Here is a 22,652-nt window from a genome sequence, read left to right as displayed (position 1 = left end):
TTTTGTTGACTCTTTTTTTTTTTTTCAAAGGCTGTGCTAAGAATGATCGGTGAGGGGAAATGTCCTACATTTTGTTTAATTGAGCTTTAATATGCAGCATGCGCTTTCTAGCTTAGTTTTCCTTGGCACATGATTTAGTCGTTCTTGGCATGCAAAGCTACACAACCTGCTTTTCAGATTCTTGAAAACTGCCGTCCTATCCCTGCTTCGTTTTCTTTTCTCTTTAAGCTAAATATGCCTGGTTCCTTTTAACCACTTTGTGTGTGTGTCAAACCCTGCTCCATCCTTACCAGGGGTGCTTCCATATAGGAATTTATTGTGGAATCTGTGCCGCTCATGCACAAATGTTTTTCACAGCAACCACACAATGTCATCAAATTGCTAGCATGCACTTTGTTTGCATTTAATCTCTTTCCCTTTAATGCAGAAAATCCAATAAGTAAAAATAAGCTGTTATACATCCAACGATACCACTGGCGTGGGAGCTCATTAACACATATCTTGGGGGGAGGGCAGTTTGTCTCTCAAACCCTTACTTCTGTTTGCTCCTCGGTTTGATTTTGAGCGCAAGACACTTTGTTTCAAGTGGCCCAAATGGTATACATGTGTCAATCTACATTGACTGCAGCATGTTGAAGCCACATCCAAATTTCAACAACTCAGATTGTAGAAACTGTTACCTCAAGCACATGTGAGGAATTACCTCAGAGACTGTGATCGTATGAACACAAGATCAGTCTTTTTTAAAAAAATAATAATACAGATGTCTTATGCAAGACCTCTCACTCTTGGACAAGTCTTATATAATTCATGTAAATATTGCTCTTGTGCAAACCTCAGTATTTTTTTTAAAAGGAAATGGATATTGTTCTCCACTAAAACCACCAGCCTCCTTCTTGGCCACTGTGAACTTTGATAACTAGGGTAGGTAACATCTGCTTTTGTACACTTCCTGTGATATCTATATATAGATAAATATATATATAGTGTGTGCAAGCATAGGTACATAAATACATGTGAACAAGTTCAGCATGGGAAAAAGTAGCAGAGGGCAGGAAATGAGTGAATGAGAAGGACAAATGATACCACCCAGGTAACATCCTGTCATGGTTTGGCCACTGGTGTGGATGACAAGCAATGGAATAGCAAGGAATATCCACGACCGGGGGGGGGGGGCGGACATCAAGTGTTTGTGGAAACTAAGGTTACTTCCAGACCTGTTTGAATGAGCATTCATCCTGATTTGTTTGTAGACAGATTAGACAATGTTAGCTATTTAATGAGCACTCATCCTGATTTGTTTGAGGATAGATTAGCCAATGCGTCAAGCAATTGCGTTATCCCACACTTTCCAGCGCATTTTTCCTGTCACTTTCCTCATTTCCCAATCTTTCAGGGAAGCAGGTTTCTTTTGCAAGAGTTCCAGCTTTAACTGCCAGCCTCAGTTTGCTGGTCTGTGACTGAATCCCACCCCAAAATGCTGACAGTCCGAAAGTGCTCTAACATACCAAGTGTAACATACCCAGAAAAAATAAATTATTAGGAGCTTAGCTCTTGTAATATAAGGCTCCTGTTTGGAAACACTCTAGACCTCCACGTTGTCTGTGTTGTCCTTTAAGTGTGGCAATCAAAACTTGGCATCATATTCCAGTTTGTTCCAGTTAAGGCCTTGACAATGCAGAGTAGTCCATCCTGAAAGCTGCCACCCAGTCACATTTTGACCAGCCAAACAGCTTTTAAATACAGTGGTACCTTGGGTTCCATACGCTTCAGGTTACAGACTCCACTAACCCAGAAATAGTACCTCGGGTTAAGAACTTTGCTTCAGGATGAGAACAGAAATCGTGCTCCAGCGGCGCGGCAGCAGGAGGCCCCATTAGCTAAAGTGGTGCTTCAGGTTAAGAACAATTTCAGGTTAAGAACGGACCTCCGGAACGAATTAAGTACTTAACCTGAGGTACCACTGTACACCAAGCCTTTTACCTCCAATATGGCTGCTTGGCTTATCACATTAGTCACGTGGGAATTACCATTAGGCAACTGGGCCAGAAAGTTTGTGTCAGTTGGAAGGGGGACGGGGTCTTGTTTTGCTGTTTTCCCCTTTGAAAACATCAGTGTCCCACAAATAAATATAGATTTACTTATTCCATTTATAGCCAGGCTTTCCTCCAAGGAGCATGCAGAGTTCTTACCCACACCCACAATTTTATCTACAGAGCGACCCCGTGAGATAGATTACAATGAGAGATAGTGCTTGTTGGCTTAAGGTCCCCCAGTGAACTTTGTAGTTGAGTGAGGATTTGAACCTGCGGGTCATAGGAACACAGGAAGCCGAACCAGACTGTTGCTCCATCTAGCTCTGACTGAGAGCAGCTCTCCAGGGTTGCAGGCATAGGTCTCTGCCTGCTGGTCCTGGAGATGTTGGGGATTGAACCTGGAGCAGATGCTCTAGCACTGAGCCACAGTCCATCACTCAAACCACCACACCTCCCTGGCTCTTGTTTTCTGTGTAGCTATACTGAGGTGTAGCAGGTAGGGACCTGCTGAAGAATAGTCTCCTTTGAAACTTTTTTCTTTGGAAGGTTAATTTACACAGTACACATAAACTTGGCTTCGACACATTGAGATTATCATCACATGCCTGGGCTCCTTGCCAATGCCAGTAAAATACAGCAGTAGAAAAGGCATGATTACAGGCACGCAGTCGAGTTGTTTAGGGAAGTATGCAAACAGTTACCAAAGGCTTATGTTTTCTTTCTGGCCTGGCCACTTCTTAGTGCTACCTTGCCTTCGTCCTTTAGTTGCCCAGCCTTCATAGCCACTGGCCAAGAGTAAGAGCTTCAGCCTGGCATGAGTGCAGCGGAGGAAGATGCCTTATCTGAAGTCAGACTGCCACTCCGTCTAGCTGTTGACACTTGACTGGCAGCAGCTTCCCAGGCTCCAGATCTACCTGAGAAGCCAGGGGTTCAATCTGGGACCTTTCGTGTGCAGAGCATATATTCCACCGCTGGGCTATGGTGCTTCCTCAAAAGCTGGTGGCGAGTTCGCCTTCAGCAGAATTAGGATGGTAGATGCAGAATACCAGTGGGGCAGGACTGCTGTGGTGCCAGAGCATCCCCACTTCTTGATGCCCACCAGAAATCAAGGCCTTGCAACTACACTAACAGGAATGGAGTTGCCATTTAAGAATTCAGTTCATTCATCCGATGAAGTGGGCTTGAATCTCCTGAAGCTTATACCATAACAGACTTGCTAGTTCTTAAGGTACTGCAAGGAAAGTGAGCTTAATTTCTGAGTCATTTCAGTTGTATCCCATATCCTGCACACAGCGTTGTTGACAGTAACCTGTCCCTTTTGCAACAGTGACATGTTGCTGCCTTGTACCACTAATTCTTTATTATTAGCATTACCTGAAGATCCCATTGGCTGGGTCTTTAGTCTAGACCTGTGGCCCTCTTGATGATGTTAGACTACAGCAGGCATGGGCAAACTCAGCCCTCCAGATGTTTTGGGACAACTCCCATCATCCCTAGCTAACAGGACCAGTGGTCAGGGATGATGGGAATTGTAGTCTCAAAACATCTGGAGGGCCAAGTTTGCCTATGCCTGGACTAGAGCTCCCATCAGTACCTGCCAGCATTGCCAATGGTCAGGGGTGATGGGGACAGAAGTCAAACAACATCTGGAGGGCACAGGTTCTAGTCAGTTTCATTCTAGCTTTGAAAAAAAGCACATATTGTAGTGTACTTCACTTTTGACTTCCATAAATTTCCCTTTATGATTTACTGCCCAAAGCTCTGGTATAAGTGAGGTTGGTTTGAATTCTAATCCTGTCTTCTAAATGTTTACGGTTTTATGTCACGTTCAAGTGGGTGAGTAAATCCCTCCCAATCTTTCAGAAGCTCATCCATCAGTGTATATGTTGAAGGTCATTGAACTCAGGACCAGGTAACTCCTCCCAACCAGACACTGATTCATTACCTGTTTGGGTGTGGCTTTCCAACCAGCTGAGCTGCATTATAACACCTTCCAAACCGTGTTCCTTTAGTTGACGCTTAAGTACATCAAGTGGAACGATGTAAACAGCTTGCTTTTCTCAAGATCTATTACATTATCCTTGCCCACACAGTTGTGGCAGACAGAAACTATATTGGCTTTGCATAGTTGTTGTTTTTGTAATATGAAGTGCATTTCCTGATGAAGATTTCTATGCATTTACCAGCTGTATGGTGGTGAGGAATTCAACAAGTGCTGTTTTCCTAAGAAAAATCAAAATCTGTTGAACTTCTCAGTGCCAGGCAGGTATTGAAACCACCAAAAGGAAAAGAGGCAGTAATCCCCTTGCCAAAAGCAAATTATTGCTCAAGACTAGGGCAATGATTTTCTCTCACTGTCTATCCTGACGTGTTTAATTGCTAGGAAGAGGAGCCTGTACTTGCTTTCTCTCTTGCTCTGGTTTTCTCATGCCTTACAATTCTTAAATGAGCAATGTTGGGCAACTGGATTTTTGCATTGCTGGGGGTTGGACTAGATGACCCTCGTGGTCCCTTCCAACTCTGCAATTCTGTGATTCTATGATTAAACCATAGCCATATACTTCAGTTTAAAGCTGTTCAACGATCAAAGTTCTGCTCTCCCCCCAAAATTCTGCAGACAATAGTTTTGTGAGAATACAGATAGGCTGTGAGTTCCCTAGCTGAGAGCCAGTGACTATGAAATTCGTTTGAATTTGGGCTCATTCACACAGTCTTTGGAGCCTGTAGTAGCAGTGTTTTTATAGTCAGTGGCTGACTCAACCTCTATGTTCTCTCTGCCCGCTCTCTTAATACCATTAGCTTACCTGCTGTGATGTCACAGAGAGTCTGCAAAAACTTTGAATTGGGCAACAAGGCTTTAGAATTTGAAAGCTAAGGTCCCCAAGCATCTTTTGCTAAGCTATACTGCTTGAGTACTGCTTAGCTGACAGAGGTTCTCCAAGCACATGTTATTGGTATAAATTACATACTACACAGGCACAGATAAGATACACAACACATTTGCCACTTAGGGAATGTGGTAAGGTCACACAAACAATATCGCTAAGTGAGTATCTGGTTTGGCCTGGAAGAGCCTAATCAAGGCCTAGCTCTACTGCTGAATCTGGTGTAGGACCTTTGGAAAGTTCCAAACTCTCAGCCTTATTCTCCATGTTTGTAAATTGGGTGAACGGAAAACAACTTGCATACACGCATCATTTTTATTTGTATAATTAAAATCGTGCTCAAGGTGGCTTACAGCATAAAAAAATACATAATATCAAATGTAACAAAAGTAACAAAACAATAGACAAAATATCAAAAAGGGCAAAACCAAACTGAACAATTTCCACATAAATCATAAGTTCTAAAATAAAGGTGCAAAAATTTAATATCAATAAACAAAAAACAAAACACATGTCAACAAAACAACATAAACAATACTCCAACCCAACACCTACCTCTGCATTGTAATTAATTGCTTTTAGCACCCATATTACAGACTGGGCTGAGAAGAGTAATATATGGTCTGAATATACACAATGCTCCCACCTAGCTGAAGCTGGGCCTGGTCAATGCCTCAGAACCACATGTAAGCTGCTTCGATGGAAGAAATACAGCAAATAAAGACAAAAAAACACAACACCCCTGCAGTGTAGTTCACTACTATAACCCTGCTGAACGTTAGAAGACTATGTCGAAATATAGTAGCTTTTATAAGCCCTGCAATGTGATTTTCTAGGCTAGAGGAGGGCTTACTTCAATTGCACCCTCAAATATCCTCCCCAGCAACCCAGCAGTCAGTTACATGGAGACTCCATAGACTTGCATACAGACTGATTGCACCTGGGCGTATTTCCAAAAAAGGTACCTCAAGTAAGACTCCAAGTTAGAGCAGGAATTCTATCGAGTATACTATTAATTTTCAAATCCCTCAGCTTCCGGGTGTGGTAACATACACACATCAGGGTTACGCCACAACGTTTTGTTGCAGGGCCCTGCTGGTATGACTGCTCCTCTGACAAACCCCTGTTATGTATAAACAGGTTGTTCCATATGGTCAGCTGCCTGTTTTTAAAACGATTTAACTCTGACACTGATAATAAGCAAATAAATACACAACAATATTTGTAACCGTGCGACCTGAATCTTGCAGGAGGCTGGCAGCTTATGAGATTGGTACAGTTGGCAAGCCCCTCTGGCTTAGTGGTGAGTGACTCCATGACCCCGAGTTGGGCCGCTGCAGCAGGCAGCAGGAGTTAATTCCTCCCTCGTGCAAAACCGGATGTTTCAAGTGAGGGAAGATTTCATCCACCTCTGGCAAACGCTCCCACCTGGGCTTAAACGTCTGGCAGGCACAGGAGGAAGCTGGTGAAGGAACTAAGCAACCACTGTGTGCATGCATGCACATACACACACACACACACAACCCTTCCCACCCCACGCCATCCGCCCGTTCCCAAATCGGAGCAAGGTGAGCACTCCAAGGGGCTCCCCCCCCCCATCAGCTTTGATCCTGGGGCGGCCCGAGGGTGCAAGAGGAGTGGAATAGATCCGGCTCTGGTCTGCTGTTCCTGGCTGCTTGCCACTTGGTGCCAACACGTTTCCAGGCTCAAAGCCAGTTCCTTTTGGACTCATACACCACCACCCCCTTCCCCAAATTGCCATGGAAACCATCCCCACAGCGAGGCCTATCCAGATTCCCTTCCTCATCCACCCTTTCGAAAGGTTCTCTCTCCCCCACCCTACCCCCGCATGAGAGGCCTTCCCTCAGCGGAGGACCCCCTTGTCAAGTCGCTGGGATGCCCCAGGGCCAGACCTAAGCCGAAAAGAATAGGATAAGGGGGCTGCTGTTTGTCGAGCCTGCCAGCCCCACGCCTTGGCAGGCCAGCCCTGGCGCACAATAGGGCATTGAGAAGTCTTTTCGCTTGCTCTCCTGCGCACACACACCCCTTCATAGCGCTTGGCATCAGATCTTTTGTTCTCTTCACTGGGAAAAGTCGCCTTACCCAGAGCCCTGGCTCGGTGACCAGCCAAAGCCTCACACGGGTGGGAGGAAGTCGGGAACGGAGGATCTTTGCAAGGGCAGCTGCTAACTGTTCCCTCCGTTGAGAGCCGGCCCTTGCCTTGCTGTGCCTGTTGAGAGAGGTTCGAAAGCAGAAGCTCAACAGGTGAAGTTTTCCTCAAGAATACCTGTTGAATTGCTACCTCTTAAGGGCTTGGCTGTTCAAGGCATAGAGAGATTTGCCTCCTCACCCCCCCCCCCCAGCATTACTCCTCAAAGAGATCCTTCCCATGCCCAGCAAAAACAGAGGATCTCATAAGGGTGCAGGCATAGGCAAACTCGGCCCTCCAGATGTTTTGGGACTACAATTCCCATCATCCCTGGCCACTGATCCTGTTAGCTAAGGGTGATGGGAGTTGTAGTCCCAAAACATCTGGAGGGCCGAGTTTGCCTATGCCTGGGTTAGGGGAAAGGCCTCCACATTACCTGCACTGCATAAGGCAAGATATTATCCAGCGACTCCCTAAGTGATTGTGCTCTCTGTTAAATATTTAGATCTAGAATATCCCTTGGGGCACTCTGCTTCTTCAACATATTTTCACTCAAGGAAGCATGTCTGTTGTGGACGGAACACCAAGAGAGCAAGAATTATGTATAAATAAGCACATTCCTGTACTCTGCGTTAGAGTACAGCTACCACTTGCCAGGTCTGTGCTTCCAGTTATTAATAAGGATTAGAATCCACCTATGTAGGAGTTAATTGCCAAAGTCTGAAAGAGCTGCCTTCTATCCCTCTTTCACTATTAAAGAGTGCTTAAAAGGTATTCAGGAGTGGTTCATTGGGATGGGATCTTAAAATCACTTGACACGGAGTCCTGGCTCCCAGACAGTTTCACTCTTCAAATAATTAATGGGCATCTTGTAAATGCTTGTTGAGAACAGGGCACATCGGCTGCTGCATCTTATTCCCACCCCCTGGCAAAAGCTCCTCTTTCCTTTGTGATTGTTAAAAGCGTAGGAGCACTGTTCTCCTTTGCGTCGGACTCACCCAGGCTTAAATGGAGCTCAGGAGTGCCAAGTCAAAGACCTCGACCCTCCGCTGGGAATAGGGAGAAATTAAACTTAGCTCACATTTAAAGGAGGACCTCGTACCTCATTCTCTCTCTTCCCCAAAGAACGCATGAACACAAGAACAGCCATACACTTCTCCAAGTTTTGCAGTGCCTGCTAGTAATGTATACCAAAAAGGCATAGACCAGCTAGGACGAAGCATGCATGAAAATGAATAGATCGGTGAAAACAACGTATCGAAAATGCATTCGATTGGGGAAAACTGCTCTGCAATAATGTGTATAATAGGCAAAATTGCATCCCAACATAATAACAACAATAATAATTTTATTATTTACACCCCTCCCATATGGCTGGGTTTCCCCAGCCACTCTGTGTATATTAAGAAATGATTATATTCGGATAAAAAATCATAGTAAAATGCTAGTGAATTTTCATGAGGAATTAAAAAAAACAACCAACCTGATGTGGGAATGTGGGAGCACTGAACTTAAAGATTGCAAAAATGAAAAACTGTGAGAAATCGAAATTGGCAGATTTGCCCATCGCTGTCCTTCATTTTCTTCACTTAACCTTGTAGGCTAATGGACCTCAGTTATTTACTTATTTCATAAAATTTATACACCGCTTGGCTGTAAAAAGAGTCAAAGTGGTTTACAAAAGATAAAAGAGTAAAATCAAGAAAAATGGACAACCCTAGTTAGACATGCCCATTAATTTCAATGGGTCTCTTCTGATTATGCCTCACACTGAAATACAACCCACTGGGGCTTGATAGAAGGATTTCCCACCCTTGCAATAGGTTCATACTTTCCAGCCTGCAGATGCTAAAATAATAAGCCCCTTATTTAATCTGGAACAATTTACTGTCACCTGTTGCCATATTAAAACCACGCACCCCTGTGGATATACGACCCTCATTTTATAGGAACACACTGGAAGGGTAGGGGAAGAATACACCCACAGCAAAGTGATTAAGAGGAGCCGAAATCTAATCCATGTCCAGTATCTTGGTGTTACACTGTGTACCCCTTGTCTGCCAAACCACCCACCATGATGCATAGCTAAACCCAACGTTACCAATCCAAGCTTGGAATAGAGCCCTGGAGTCCACACACACACATACACACAAAAACACCTGCACTACCCACTAGGTCACACTCTCCCATCCCAGGGAACTCAAGGGATGAATTTCTCATCTTTCCTTCTGTTGACCCCACTTCCTCCTGTTTCATCCAAGTGCCCAGGGGAGTTTCAAGCATCTCGCTGCCTCCCACTCTTTCTCCAATAAAAAATGCCCCTTTTTGTGCCTTGGGAACAGATGGGCCCATGTAGACCAGAGGAGGGATAAGCTCTGCCCATTGCCCCGCGTGGGGGGTTATGTGTGTTTGGGGCCCCATTTTAAAGGGCTGGTGTCTCCCACGCCCCACGCCTGCTCTGGTGTCTCTTTAAATCAATCCTTGTTTGCCTCACATGCTCTGCCAAGTGTCCTATTTTTAGAGACGCTCCTTGTCTCCGATCCGACCCCCCTCGACTTGTTTTGCAGCTTCCCCTGCCAGCCTCTCTGAGCCTGAGCCAAGGGGGTGGGAGAGGCCAGTGCCAACCGCATTACCCACCTTAACGCTGCCCCCTCCGTCTCCATGCCTCTGCATCCCACCCTCCACGTGTCCCTGCAACACTGGCCAACTGCCAGGAGGTCCACCTCGAGGGCTGGATCTACTGCACACACAGCCCATTCCCCAGATAGCCCTTGGCTGCTCCCTCTTTTCCAAATGTAGCCCAAGCCACTCACTCTTTACTAAGGACTGCTTGCACGCCCCACTTCCTTTCAAATCCGCCAGGGAGGAGGTTCCACCACAAACCATGTATTGTTGTGTGTCCTGTAGAAACCAGAGGCCTTCTCTTTTCTTCGGGTGCTCCCCTTTGGAGCTAAAGAGCAAGAGGAGGAGGGGGAGAAAAGAGCAGAATCCAGCTGAGGCGGGCTTCTGTTGCATTGCAGGCCAGGAACAAAATGTCCCAGAAGCGAGTCCAAGAAGAAGAGAAAAAAGTGGGGTGGAAGGGTGCGAGGAAGAGAGAAAGAAGAGCGGGGAATTCTCTCCAAAGTCTAGGTTGGTGTTTCCGAGAAGAGACACGAAGGTCCAGATTCCAACTCCAAAATTGGATGCTGACAATGAGAGGCAGGGCCGCCCCTACTACTAGGCTTATCAGACACATGGCCAAGGATTTATTCCCCGCTGGCTGGGTGATGCCATTTGGGTTTTCTAACTCAAGTGCCAAAATATCTAGATGGCCTCTAGTCCAGCGTTCAAATTACAGAAGGGATGGAGAGGTATTTTTGTGGTAGCCCCCTTAGTGACACTTCTGTAAAACTGTGGGAGTGCTTGATTCAGATAAAATTAAAGGGAAATCAAAGGGTGGGCCTGGTGGATTTCATCAAGTCCAGCTTCCCCACCACCAATAATTCCAGCCCTGCTCCCATTGCTAGGGGTGCTCATTTGCAAACCAGCTTTTGTTTAAGTGCTTGACATGTTTTATATTGTTTCTTACGTCTCATCTCATCCTGTGGCATTTTATATGAATGTGTCATTTACAAATATTCAAATAAATAAAAATAAACATCCACTTCCTTCAGAAAAAAAATTCCAAATATTGTGTGCGTTCACACCTCTCAGAATTATTCAGTGATGGACATGAGGGTCACCTGCATTTATACTTTGTTACTGAGTGAGCACTGAGAAACCAGTCGTGGCAACTCAGCAGCACAGCGCAGATTGTGTGAACTGCCTACACTGAAAAGTGTTTGGTTCAAAGAGTGTCTGGTGTAGGCAACCTCTTTCTGTAATGGAGAGACGATGAAGGCTTATTAATGAGGAATTTTTACATTGACTACTTCAGCTCATAGCGACTTACGGTGAAGAAAAATCTTCCTTAAAAATTATAGCACAAAATAAAACTTCAGAAGAATGATAATAAGCACAAACTCCCTGGCTTAACAACCAAGTTCCAACCCACCATGGCTTACTGGTTCAGTGCAGTAATTCACAGACTGCGTGCCATGAAACAACTGCCACAGTGATAATTATTAAATAACGAGGGACTTTTTATGAGCCTGAAACACCCATTCACAGGGGAGGCTGCCCACTGTCTCTCTGTATGATTTACTGCTCTGGCCTTGCCTTCTTTAAATCAAGCTTCTCATGGAAAGGAGTCAGGGCTGGAACAATAAATTCTGCTGCACCTCTGCATCGGAAGGTGTACTCCCTTGTGGACAGATGCAACAAAATTAGAGGAAGCTGCCTGGTGTATCTCTGTGTAACACAGTGCTCTGAGCCTTCCAATCAGAAAACTTGCTCAGAAAAGTGACTGATACAGAATCACAGGGGTGCTCTCCGCTACGAGTAGTTCATTCTCCCTCTTAAAAACCAAACTTTTCTCAGGTACAAGAGTGGAATGTGCTTATTTCAATTCAGGTTGAAAAGTGTTCTCCTCAGCTCTCAGGAAATTGCTGGCTTGCTAAAAAGCCTGCTGAAAGGTATAAAGCCTTACATTGTTTTCTGAGGAACAACAGTGAAGAGTATTTGCTCACCTCAGGAGGAAGTGAATTCCATGAGGCCACTACTGTGATGTTCCAGTCCTCACTTCTTTCAGCGATGGGGCCTTCTGTTTGGTGGGGATATGGGCAAGAGAAAAAGAATGGGACCACATCCCAGGTGTTTTCATACCAGATACTGCATCCCTCAAACAGCTTTATGTGAACTTGCCCAGTGCCAGATATCCGTATTTGTGTGTTTCTAGATGCTTTGGTGCCAGAAGCAGGAAGCCCCCAAGATGGTAAAAATCTAAACTAAATAACTAACAATTCCCTGCCCTTTTATGGTACCCAGAACTCTGCTGCTAAAGTCAGGCTGTCTTGTCCCAGCTCTGGTGTCCTCTGAGGCTGAGATCTGCATTGTTCCATAAACCTGGAATGCTGACTGAAAGGAATATGAGGCTGAATCATTTGAATTCTAAACTTTTAAATACGTAATTTGCACCGTGACGCCACTGCTACCAATCCTCAGAATGCTTCAAATGGGCTTTTAATATGGTCGCTTCATTGGACTTTTGTTCATGTCGTCTTGATCTCTTTTTTTGTGGTAATAAACCTTGCAAATAAAAAGAAAAAGAAAAAATGAGGTATACGTTTGTTTTGTCTCGCTTTAAAAAGAATTCGCTACAGACGATACACTCTTTGTGCTAAGTTCCCAATGCGACTGACGCTGAGGCTCCACAGCTGCCCTCAAAAACCTACTGCCTGCAATCTCAGATATGTGGCAGCAGGGGTGAAGAGGGAGCTGGTCCTAGTTACTCATTAGTGAAGGGAAAGCATTTTTCGCGTGCTCAGGGATAATACATATACCTATGAAATCATGTAGGCCAGGCCTGATCCCATGCTACAGTCAAGATGTGACATGATTTGGGGCTAAACTCCACTGGACTTTAAATGTGTCTTAGCAACAGCGGCCTTTGACACCATCGACCATAACATCCTTCTGGACTGTCTTGAGGGGCTGGGAGCTGGGGACACTGTTATACAGTGGTTCCGCTCTTTTCTCCTGGGCCGTGTCCAGAAAGTGGTGTTGGGGGATGAGTGTTCAGACCCCTGGGCCCTCACTTGTGGGGTGCCTCAGGGTTCCGTCCTCTCCCCCACGCTTTTTAACATCTACATGAAGCCACTGGGAGAGATCATCAGGGGGTATGGGCTGGGTGTTCATCAGTATGCAAATGATACCCAGCTCTACCTCTCTTTCAAATCAGAACCAGTGAAGGCGATGAAGGTCCTGTTTGAGTGCCTGGAGGCGGCTGCAGGATAGATGGCGGATAACGGATTGAAGTTTAATCCTGACAAGACAGAAGTACTGTTTTGGGGGAGCTCCCTGGTCCTGAATGGAGCAACTGTGCCCCTGAAGGAGCAGGTGTGCAGCCTGGGAGTCATTTTGGACTCACAGCTGTCCATGGAGGCACAGGTCCAGGGCAGCTGTCTACCAGCTCCATCTGGTACACAGGCTGAGACCCTACCTGCCCGCAGACTGTCTCGCCAGAGTGGTGCATGCTCCAGTTATCTCCCGCTTGGACTACTGCAACATGCTCTACATGGGGCTACCTTTGAAGGTGATCCGGAAACTACAACTAATCCAGAATGCGGCAGCCAGACTGGTGACTGGGAGCAGCTACCAAGACCAAGATCTTGAAAGATGTACATTGGCTCCCAGTACATTTCTGAGCACAATTCAAAGTGTTGGTGCTGACCTTTAAAGCCCTAAATGGCCTTGGCCCAGTATACTTGAAGGAGCATCTCCACCCACATCATTCAGCCTGGACACTGAGGTCTAGCACCGAGGGCCTTCTGCCGGTTCCCTCACTGCGAGAAGCCAAGTTACAGGGAACCAGGCAGAGGGCCTTCTCGGTAGTGGCACCCGCCCTGTGGAACACCGTCCCATCAGATGTCAAAGAAATAAACAACTATCTTACGTTTAGAAGACATCTGAAGGCAGCCCTGTTTAGGGAAGTTTTTAATGATTGATGTTTTAATGTATTTTTAATCTCTTGTTGGAAGCTGCCCAGAGTGGCTGGGGAAACCCAACCAGATGGGTGGGGTATAAATACAGTGGTACCTCTGGTTACGAACTTAATTCGTTCCAGAGGTCCGTTCTTAACCTGAAACCGTTCTTTACCTGAGGTACCACTTTAGCTAATGGGGCCTCCCGCTGCCGCCGCGCGATTTCTGTTCTCATTCTGAGGTAAAATTCTTAACTCGATGTACTACTTCCAGGTTAGCGGAGTCTGTAACCCGAGGTGTTTGTAACCCGAGGTGTTTGTAACCCGAGGTACCACTGTAATAAATTATTATTATTATTATTATTATTATTATTATGCCTTTAAGGTTTGTTTAAAAGGCAAATTGTATCAGCTCTGTGCACATGAGAATTACCTGGATCAGAGCAGGCATACAAGAAAGCAAATTTGACACTTTCCTTCCCTGCTAACACAACCCTGAAGAAAACCCATCCTCTGAAGGATCACCAAGGGTGCTTCGAGACAAGCTGTGTATTGAGAATTCACCCTGATATGTTTGCAGGGAGATTAGATGACATGTTGGCTATTCATCCTTTATGTGGAGAGAGTGGGTGACATTCTGTCAAAACAAGTGCGATCTCACACCTTTTTTGTCATTTTCCTTATTGCAAAGAAGCCTGATCTATGGGGGAAGTGACTTGGTTGTGCAGGAGTCCCAAATAAACTGTAATAGCACAACCTGAATTTGCCAGTGTAGGATGGAATCCTGGCCGAAAACAGCGACTAACTGGAAGCGCCCCAAAGCAAATATCAATGAATTGGAGGATTTGCCCCACTAATACCACCAAAAGGGGCTTCCAGTCACTATTTTCAAATGGTATCCCATCACATCGCAGCAAGCTGCCCAATTCTAGCTGATTTGGGGCTCTTGTGAAACAAACTCATTTCTCCCAAACAACTGACTTTTTTTGCAGAACGGAAGGGAAAATGCCCTGGAAAGTTTGATGCAACACTTTGCTTGATGATGCAAGGCTGCCTAATCTCTCCTAAAACAAATCAGGATGAAGGCTCATTAAAGAGGTTGTCTGGAAGCGACCCAAAGCAAGTATCAACTTTGGAATAGGGGTGTTGCTCTAGACCACAGCAGGGGAGCCACTGGGTTCGGACACTGGCAGGAAGGGGAGAGAGAACGGGGGGTTGGCACCCTCTGTCTTCTGAAGGTGTTAAAGGGTTAAAGGCCCTCCACCATGCCTGCTCCGATTCCATTAATCTGAGTCGCTCTCCAGTTGATGTTATTTGCACTAGATAGATAGATGATAGACTAGATAGATAGATAGATGATAGATAGATAGATGATAGATGATAGATGATAGATGATAGATAGATAGATAGATAGATAGATAGATAGATAGATAGATAGATAGATGATAGATAGATAGATAGATAGATGATTGATAGATAGATAGATAGATATAGATAGATGATAGATAGATGATAGATAGATAGATAGATAGATAGATAGATAGATAGATAGATATAGATAGATATAGATAGATAGATAGATGATAGATGATAGATAGATAGATAGATAGATGATATAGATAGATAGATAGATAGATAGATGATAGATAGATAGATAGATAGATAGATAGATAGATAGATGATAGATAGATAGATAGATAGATAGATAGATAGATAGATAGATAGATGATAGATAGATAGATAGATATAGATAGATGATAGACAGACATATATGAGAGAACCCTGCATTTTGGATGCCCTGAAGCATTTAACTTCACACTGGAGTCACATCCATACCACACATTTAAAGCAAATGGCTTCTCCAAAAAAACCCTGAGAACTGTAGTTTACCCCTCACAGAGCTACAATATCCAGGCACCCTTAACAAAGCCCAGTTCACAAGATTCTTTGGGGAAAGTCATGGGCTTTAAATGTCTGCTGTGGCTACAGTGTGGACCTCAATTCATATTTCAACTCCACATTGATAGCAAGTTGGGGTGGTATGGGTTAGGGGCTCAATACCAACAGTCAAACATTGGCATTCTTAGGTTGCCAAGCAAAGTATTTCAGCAGGGAAATAGAAAAGTTTGTAAGGGGTGCTGGATGTCGGGTTGCACCAACGCCGGAAAGTTAGTAGAGGCAGCTATGTATAGCAGCCCTCTCTCTCGCTCTCTCTGTGTGTGAGTGTGTGTGTGTGTTTTGTGATCCTTCACTACGATTAGTCCAGGATGCAAGCAGTACAGGGCCCAACTGGTTTGACCAGCTAGACTTGCCCAAAGAATGTGCCAGGCAAAACAGTCCCACCCAGCCCTGCCAGAAAAAGCAACATTTAAGTGGGTGGGTTAAGAACAGGACGCAGCCACTAGCTGTGAACTGAGAAAAGTTAGGAAGCTAGGAGAGAAGCAGCTCTCTGAGACTCAGGGCTGCGGGGAGGAGGTTATGCTTCGAGACACAATCACACAGAGTTCGCTCTGTGTGCTGCTTTACGTGGGCACGAGAGAGGCATAGCGCCTCTCTTATCGTAACAACCGTGCACAGCCGTGCTGTAGTGGCAGCAACCTACCTTGGTAGTAAAAGATTCCAGCATCCTATTGTTTTCACTGCATTTGCAGGAGTGCAAAAACTGGGGCGGATGTCATCTAGCACCTGATAGATGACAATAAAGTGGGGCTCTATTAAGAGCAGTGACACGGATCACTGGGGAGACCCTGGCTATGGGGTTGGGTGTTTTATCCTAAGGCAGGATTGTGGAAAATGTTAGTACAAGGCCAAATAATAGTTTTCATTTGCTATTATTTGTTATACTACCCTTCCAACAGACACTCAAGGCAGTATGTGCAGTCCTGCCCCCATCTTCTGTCCTTACAATAGTCCTGTGAGCAAGGTTAAATTGAAAGACAGTGACTGGCCCAAGGCCCACCTGTAAGCTTTGTGAAACAACAAGGAATTTCCTTCATAATATTTATTTATGGTATTTACATCCTGCTACTCAAGGTAGTTGTGTGTGTGTGTATGTATACACACGCACACCCCTCACTCAAGGAATACTCAAGGCAGAGACAAATAGATAGAGACAGACAGACACACACACACACACACACACACACACATACAAGACTAGTTTTGTATATATAACACATACAAAGCTACAGTTCAAAAGCAACAGCAACAAATCCACAGCAATAATAAAACAGCACTAAAACAGAGGCTCTAATTTATAAAATAGAACAGCCTCAAAAAGAGTCCCACCAAGCATCAAGAAAAGAAGGGTCCAAACAAACCTCCTTTGGAAAGCCAAAGGGATGGGTCTCCACAGAGAACTGCTTCCCTGCCCAGGATATTCTGGGCCTTGGTTTTTCAGTTCTCTCCCTCAATCTCTGCCTCCTTCCCTAATTTGCAACAGAAAAGAAGAAGGAAAAATACAAGCTAATGTTAATAATTTTAAAAAGAGGGAGTCCTTTTCCAGATGATGTGGAAAATAAGAATATCCCATCAATTTAAACGTATACATTAATATAAGCAGTCCAAACAGGTGCCTAAATGAAACTGGGGTGATTGTAAGAAAGGGCGGTGAGATCTTCAAACCACCGGGTGATAGATGGTGGGTGTTCATCCTTCCAGATAGCTGGGTCATCCATCCACTGCTGGGATGCAGCTTTTGCCTGCACTGCAACATTGTCCCTAAAATGCCAGTCTTTTCCCGCAGAGCTGAATGGAGCCCATAGATTTATGTGGTGCAAAATAAAGGAGACCCTTTGGAGACTCCTTTGAGATGTCAACTGAACCTGCCCCATGCCTTGGTGACTCCAGACATTAAAAATCAAGGCTGCGTCCCAGGTTCTGTGTTTTGAGCATGCCTTTTTGCAACCAAATGCTGGGAACGGTTTTCCCCCCTGGTAAAGTTAGTCAATCTGGCTCAGAAACGTGCTTAACCTCAGAGTTATTGCAACAGAACTAACCAAGGTAGATAAAGGGAAAGATACAGGCACCCTGCTACACAGCTGCTCATTTTTAAAAATAAAAATAAAACAAACCTGCTCCTATCTCCCAGTAGTCTGGCCAGTGAATGTAATTAACAAAACCTTGGCACTTCAAAAAAAGACGGTGACCCTCTGTAAAATTATTGGTCTATCAAGTTGAACAATTTCTGCACTGACTGGCAAGGGATCTCCAGGATTTCAGACAGGGACATTTCCAGCCCTAAATGGAAAAGCCAGGTTTGCCTGAGAACTCCTTTGCATCTAACAGTAAGCAAAACCATGGTTTATTATTAATAATAATTTGATTATTTCGTGCAAACAATGCACAGCTTACACTAGTGGTTTAACTCGGATAAAGGCAGCTTCCTAAATTCTTGTATTGGCTTTCAAAAATTAAAATGTATGCTCTCCTGCTTTGAATGGCTTTCAGTCTTCCCAATTATAGACATGGGCGTAGTGAGGATTTTTTTTGGGGGGATATGCTTTTGTTAGGGGGGCAGAACCTCAGATTTGCATTGATTTTGATTGATTGCCCACCCCCCAGCTATGTCCATGGTTATGGATGCTGTTGGATATATGGCTTGGGGATGAACCCAGCAGGGTGGGGAAAGACCAACTGAATTTGGCAAGATGGTTGCTTTAAGACGCAGTTAAGTAATTTTAGGCTCTGGGTGTTGATGGTCTTATGGAGAAGAGTTCTAAAGATCATAATGTATATTACTTCAACCTACTTCAACATGTGCAAAACAAGCTCTGTTGCATTTGTCCCCCCCCTCCTTCAAAAGAAAAATTAAACACAGGTGTATTTTTGCCAAATGTTGAAACAGAACATTTCATTTCAGATCCATCTCTGACACCAACATCAGAATCCTAAAATGCTCAGGCTCCACATTTGGTGAACTTCCAAGAGGAAGAGTGTTTTAGAGCTGGGAATCGACTACCATGAAATTGCTGTTTGTTTGAAGGCACGTGTGGATTTTAAAGCTTCAAAATCCTTCACTGGGAGTCAGAAGTGGAACTTACCTCTGAATAAACATGCATTGCAAAGAGGGATTTTTCTTGTCTCATCTGATCGCAAGTTTTGATGGGCAGATTGAAGCTGCAGACCAGAGAGACATGCTCGGCAGCATTCAGCGAGTTGATGGTTAAGTTGAAATCTGACTCTGGATCTTTTATATTGACCCAGGTTCATCATAGGGGGGATAATTGGTACCCTGTAGTTAACTTTAAAAAAGCAAGAGGAGGAAGAAGAGTTATACCAAGACGCCAAACCTGCTAGGAAATCAGACCTTCTCTCCTGGAACCCTTTTTCTTGGAGAGCAGGTAAGAGCATGTGCAGAGTATTTCCTGAAACCTATGGAGGAATCCTGGGCAGTCCCACCCCCCCGCAAACAACATATATCTGACAAATGGAGGGGGTGCTACTTTAATATAGATTTTGAAGCATCACCTATTTTAAAGATCAAGCGCTGCCTGCTACCTAATCTCAAGATTTGTGAAGATGGGCTCCGGTTGCTAACAGCTGAGCGGAAATGCATTTTGCACATGCTCGGCGGTGCCGCCTCTTCCACGTTTTCCGGGGCTCCCACTCCAAAATAGCTGCTTCTTCTGTCCCTGAGCTGCGCCTGGCGCTTAACTGGAGCTCTGTAATCCTCGCTGAGATTACTGCAAGGGGAGACGGGATCGGTTGTGCGACTGAGCGATTATTATTTTATTTCATTATTAGTTCCGGATTAACTACTACAGGTTTTGTTTTGGCTGTTCGCTGCTTTCGGGAACGCCCCCTAGGGCTGGCCATAGGTTGCGGGGGGGGGGATTCGAGGACCTTTGCCCTGTAGGGGGCGCAGGGTCTCCGCTCCCCACACATTGTTTCGCCCCATTTTGCATTTGCACGTACATTTTTTTTAAAAAAGTATACTGCGCTCGAACTGAATCTGGATGTCAGCGGGGAGGGAGGTGCTCGGGTCACCCCGAGAGGAGAGGGGGGTCTTTCTCTGCCTTTGTAGGGATCCCCCTTTGTTACCAAGGATCTGGGGAAAGATGGTTGCCGGTCTCTCTTCCCCCTCCTTCTTCCCCTCCCCTGATTTCCTCCCCCCACCCCCTTTCCCTTCCTTGTTGGCAATCTGGATTGGCAGAGGCGGAGCTGGGGGGAGGGGATCTGGGGGGAGGGGTCTCTCCCTGGGGGTGGGGGGAGGTGGTGTTTGCAGTCAGAGAGTCAAAGGCAAGTGAAGGTGGAAAGACAGACGGAGCGACCGAGCGCAGCCGCCGCGGACGAGAGGGAGGCAGGCAGACAGACAGACGCGCGGACAGTGGGTACCAGAAAAACAGGGGGTGACATTTTGTGGGTGGGAGGGGCTGCCAGTCTGCAAAGCGCGGCTGTCCTTTTTTCCTATCCCCGGCTCCTTCTTCTTCTTCGCTTCTGACCTCCCCCGATCCCTTGCGAGCACCCCGAAAGGGAGGGAGGAGAAATCTGTTGCCAGATGTTGCCTAGTTTTATAGGAGATTAAATGCCCCTGCAGGCAGAATCTCCCGCTTCCCTCCCCCCGCGCACACCCCTAAATCGGGTGCCTAACCTCCCTAGAGCTAACTATACAAAAGCCGCCTCCCGCCCCCCGCCTCTTAAAAAAAACACCACCAAAACAAGAAGAATCCTCTGTTGCTTTTCGTTGCTATTGCTGTGAGTATTTTCGGGGAAATGTCTTGTGTGTGTAGGAGCCCCCTCCCTTCTCATCCTCCTCCTCCTCCTCGCCCGCGCCATGAGCTGCTTTGATTTGATTTCCTGCCCGCTTCCTCGATTCGCTTTGCGATTGACACGATCAACAGACTCAAATGTCAAATGGAAAAACACTCCGGATGGGAGGCACCCCTGCCTCCCCCCCCCAAGCCCTCGAAGGGCCAGATTGCTTATGCGTATTGGGGAGGGGGGTAAAGAGAGAAGAAGGGGAGGCGGGTTGACCCCCTGGTCTCCATGTGAGAGGGGGGTCTGTCAGGATGGAATTGGGAAAGACGGGGGGGGGTGGCTGAGGGATTTTTGCCTTCTGCTGGAGGGGGAAGGAAAGGGGGGTCTCTGGGAGGATTAAGTGGGTTGCAACCAGAGGAGGATTTGCAAGCTGCAGGGTCCCTGAGCTCTGCTGGAAGCGAGGAGAGGTCTGTATGTGCGTGTCCCAAATCCGCCGGCAGCTTGGTCCTATTTCTGGGAGTGAGCAGTAAGCCCCAGTGGGTAGAAGCAAGGGGGTGGGGCTAGGAGGTCAAGCTTCCAGGTGAGGGGGCCAGGATGCTAGTGGGTCGCAAGATGGATGGATCTGGGAGGCAGGAGGCAGAGTGCAAGGAGCTCTGGGGCTCTCTTTGCAAGGCTTGGCAGGTTGGAGAGCAGTCGGTGGTGGAGTCAGCACTCCTGGGTTCTCTGGGAGGTGTGTGATCAGGTGAGAGCAGGTGGATGTTGCCGCCTTGGGCTCTCTAGCATCCAATGTTAAGGACCATAAAACCCAGGGTTGTCTGGGAGAGGAGGCAGTGGGGCAATCATCCGGATTCTGCCCTGGCTGTGCAGAAGAAGACTTCCAGAGGCATACCGTGCTGTCAAAGCTGTGTGCTGGGAGTTCAGCCGAGGCTCCTGGCTTGTTGAGAGAAGAGTCAGAGGGTTTGAAGTCCAAGGCTGGGGTGCCTGGATTTTTTATTCCTGGCTCTGGGAAGGGAGCCGGGTCTCATGGGGTCAGGGCCCAAAGAGATAGGGAAGCCGTTCATTCCCTTCGGAGCAAGGAGGGTGACTGGGTCTGGGCTTTTTTCCTTTTTTTGCTGCATGTTCCCAGCCCCCAAGCCTGGTGGGGCTTCACGTGGCCTCAGCTGCAGGTGTGTGCCTGTGTTTCCAGATCCTCTGGTGTGAGTGCCAAGGCCGCCTGGCACGTAGGCCCTCCCTGTGTTGGCACCTGTGGGCACCTGGAAGCTCTGTGGCAGCCTACATTACCTGGAGCTAACTTTCAGCTTTCCACAGTCTTCAGCAGAGCAGCAGCAGCAGCACAGTCTCCCGCCCCCTTGCCATGTGCTTGGGTTCTACTACTGAAGACACCAGGGATCTTTCCCACATGTATCACCTCCTCACACATAACCTCTTGACTGTACTAGATGTGAGCACATCTAGGAACCCCCATTGTCCACTTTCCAAACAGAAGGTCTGGGAGTAATTGGGTTTATTTGGAGCAAGCAGTGAAGGGAAAACAGACTGGTTTTAGTCGAAACGTCTCACGTGCATGGACATTAAGACTCTCCACACACAAACACACATGTCCTGGTATACACAAGTAGCTATTGTTGTTGTTTTAAAATTGGAGCACCTGTTTGTTGAGGTCTGGAGATGATATGTGCATAGCCTAGGCCTCTGAGCCGCTAAACAAAGTACACAACCCACAATGGGCTCAGTAAACCTAGTTTTGCTGCTGTCTTGGGACCTCCAAAACGGGGAGGGGGTTGACAAGCACATGAGAAGGCTGAGTATACCTCCACCCCTTTGTAGCACTTCCTTTCTAAAATAGGTGTTGCCAGGGCTCAGATCTGCCTTGGGAGAAGTGGGGTAGAAAAATCACTGCACGTGCTCAGAGGCACTCTTTACGTTTCAGAAAGGCTGGTTGTGAAAGCAGGGGGAGAGAGGGAGATTCTCGGGCTTATTCAACCCTGGATCAAATTGGCTGTGTGAGTTGAGTGGGAGAGAGAAAAAGAGAAAAGGGGGGGAGCGGATACCCCCACCCAGCTAAGCAGCCTTTTAACCACAGCTTCTGAGGTTCTGTGCAGTATTGGCTTGGTGAATGGGAACCTTCTTCCTGGCAGGGCTCCCTGTGTCTTTAACAGCTGTGCAGCAGGCATATATTCAACAGGTGGGGCTTTCCTTCCAGCAGAGCAGCTCTGTGCCAGGGAAACTGCACCTGTCCGATTTTTTGGCTTACCATTCAGCACCTGAAAACACTGGAGCCCTACCAAGGTGAAGAAGAATAGCAACAACAAAAACCAGTGACT

General features: G+C 46.2%; 1 protein-coding gene and 1 long non-coding RNA gene across 8 annotated transcripts in view; one reads left to right on the top strand and one right to left on the bottom strand.

The window, feature by feature from the left end:
* Positions 1-798: 798 nt before the first annotated feature.
* Positions 799-19,769, bottom strand: LOC308572387. The gene is made up of 6 exons (XR_014001751.1): positions 19,099-19,769; positions 18,672-18,872; positions 16,950-17,057; positions 8,554-12,236; positions 3,863-7,151; positions 799-935 (listed from the first exon to the last, which is right to left on the bottom strand). It is a non-coding gene; the product is annotated as an uncharacterized lncRNA (long non-coding RNA).
* A 55-nt stretch (positions 19,770-19,824) lies between these two features.
* NDRG2 (NDRG family member 2) overlaps positions 19,825-22,652 on the top strand; it is a 41,826-nt gene continuing 38,998 nt past the window's right edge. For 5 of the 7 annotated variants that reach the window (XM_081168370.1, XM_081168367.1, XM_081168369.1 and 2 more), the window contains exon 1: positions 19,825-19,957. The gene's annotated coding sequence lies outside the window, so the exon portion shown is untranslated. Of the gene's footprint in view, positions 19,962-22,652 lie in introns of all 7 variants that reach the window. The other 2 variants (XM_081168368.1, XM_081168365.1) reach the window with 1 other exon arrangement.

The sequence above is a fragment of the Podarcis bocagei genome (assembly GCF_964188305.1).
Source record: "Podarcis bocagei genome assembly, chromosome: 13".
Taxonomy (NCBI): domain Eukaryota; kingdom Metazoa; phylum Chordata; class Lepidosauria; order Squamata; family Lacertidae; genus Podarcis; species Podarcis bocagei.
This window is presented reverse-complemented; position numbering and strand designations above follow the sequence as displayed.